Source organism: Cynoglossus semilaevis, chromosome 14 (assembly GCF_000523025.1).
Source record: "Cynoglossus semilaevis isolate Cse_v1.0 chromosome 14, Cse_v1.0, whole genome shotgun sequence".
In the NCBI taxonomy this organism is placed as follows: Eukaryota; Metazoa; Chordata; class Actinopteri; order Pleuronectiformes; family Cynoglossidae; genus Cynoglossus; species Cynoglossus semilaevis.
Genome location: NC_024320.1, coordinates 7941982 through 7944373, shown reverse-complemented (window position 1 = coordinate 7944373; position 2392 = coordinate 7941982). Strand labels below are relative to the sequence as shown.

General features: G+C 39.0%; 1 protein-coding gene across 1 annotated transcript in view; it reads left to right on the top strand.

Annotated features, from left to right (window-relative positions):
- Positions 1–2392, top strand: part of LOC103389473 (dystrophin) — a 159323-nt gene that overhangs the window by 50318 nt on the left and 106613 nt on the right.

Sequence of the window (2392 nt, the reverse complement as noted above, 5' to 3'; positions counted from 1 at the left end):
GCTGAACAGATGACACACACACACACATACATATTCAGAAAGAAGAAACTATTTAAATGCATGTGAGTGTGCCTGTGCATACTGCAAATCTGCACACATGTGACCAGCAGAAAGGTTGGTTTTGCATAAATAATGCAGAATGCTGCAGTAGAAATATATAAACTTTTCCTTCTCTTCCCTCTGACAACTTAACCGTTGCTCTAAAACTGTCATTCACAGCTGTCAACAAAACACACACTCACATGCCTGCATGCACAAGCACACACACACACACACCACATAAACACAAAATAATCTAATTTACTATGGTCACTTTTTACTGTTGTGTTTAGGTTTTTTTTGTTTTTAAACAACAGGGATGTTCTTCACATCCAGTTGCCTTTAATTTTATAATTTCATCTACATACATTGATGTGGTGATGATTTGAAATGGCCAACAAACACACACATATGTCTGTTCCACATTAACATCTAGTATGCATAATTCACACAATTCACATAATGTGGCTGTGGCTAAGCCCCACCATGAAGCAGACGAAATCAATACCCACGGGTATCGACTCTCATAAGGTACTGATACAAATGAATACATAAAGAAAGCATAGGTGTCACTTCAACATCCTTAGGTTAACTTACTAAATCTATGCTTTTGTGCTGCAACACCCCCACCTATTCAACTATTTAGGTTACATTGTGTAAAAAGTTTTTAAAAAAAGTGGTAATTTGTCTAATATGTTTTTAAATAATACATATTAAAGTTGTTAAATGCCTAGTATTTGTCTTTGGGTTAATGCAGTGGTTCTCAATTATTTTCTGTCATGCCCCCCCTTAGGGACAGAAATGTTTACCCCCGTGAATTGAAATACTATTGAGAACCTGATAACGTATATTTTTATCGGGTCAAACCACTGTGTGAGTTGCTGCCACCTAGTGACTGGAGGCTTGTTATCATTCAAACATTACAGCAGTGGTCCATTTATGTCCACATGCCATATCCCCTCGCCACCTCACTGCGCCCCCCAGGGGGGCCCGCCCCACTATTTGAGAAGTCCTGGGTTAATAAAAGTCACACAAAGTATCAATATAGGTATTGCTATCAAAAAAAAGGCAACAAAGTAATTCATATCAATTCGGTATCATATTGAAGGAAAAGTTCTGGTATCGCCCTTCACTAACCCAGACCATGACTGTACAAACAGATATTTCTCACAACAATAGAACCATTAGTCAAACACACATGCACAAACTGTGTATGTATGAGGACCAGGCTCCTCTCTCTCACTCTCTCTATCACTCTCTCACTGCATGTGCTGGGCGTTGGTGTGTGTTATGAAAGTAAATTTTTCTTCCTTTCAACTTATCTGTTTCTGCAATATAGAGATAGGCAGTTCACAAGTTGTGTTGTCAGGACTGTCGGGTAATTGAAAGCAGTCGGTGTGTGTGTATGTGTGTATCGGATCCCAAAAGTTCTGTACGAGGTTAAACATTTTGGCCACCGCTCCCCTCAGTTGAGAGACTTTCTTTTCTTTTCATGGTGTTTTCTGAACACCGTTCAGGGGCTCCCCTGCGTTAGGGTGGAGATTTGTTGTTGTGTGTGTTTTGTTGTGGAGGCCTCATTTTGCTCTTGTCACTGGGAAACCAAATCTCTGTGCCCATAAAGCTCGATTTTGCTTTCATCTAACCAAGAACAGATGACCAGGGGCTTTGTCTGCCAAATTATATTCACACCAGTTGAGCTCACTTCTGCCAGAAGAGCTCGACTGGCGAGTTTAGTCGACACTGTTTTATCGACAAGGTTAAAACTGCCACTTTAAACAGTTTGGGATTTTTTTCCCCCCATCATTTTCCTTCCTTTCTCAGATCAATAGTCTCAACTCACAAATCCTCCCTGTGCTCTTTGGATTTTGGCATAACAACTGATGTGTTGATGCTAAAATGTCTACCAAAACCCTCTATTTATATGCACAAAACATGTCCTGAATATTAATAAAACATTTACAAACATATTTGTAACACGATGAAATGTAGATCAGTTTGAATGTAGTGACTTGTATCAGCAGTTTGGACTGTGTGTGACCTTGTAAGAATATTTATCTCTGACATATGTTTTGATAGAACAGAACAGAATTGTCCAAAAGCTAACATGATTGATGCTGATTGCATTCTACCTTCCCTGTAATCATGGAATTGTTTAATCCAGGGCTGTCAAACCGAGTCACTCAATGGGTGAAAATGAAAAGACATTCTACATGTGGGGACAAACAGTATTGACAGTTATTTAAGTCTACAGCTGATAATGCTGACACCTTTAACTGCAGCGACTTTGTCCTCATTAAAACAAATCTGAAAACTGCCATTTATATACATACTGAATTTGAACATCACATTTAAC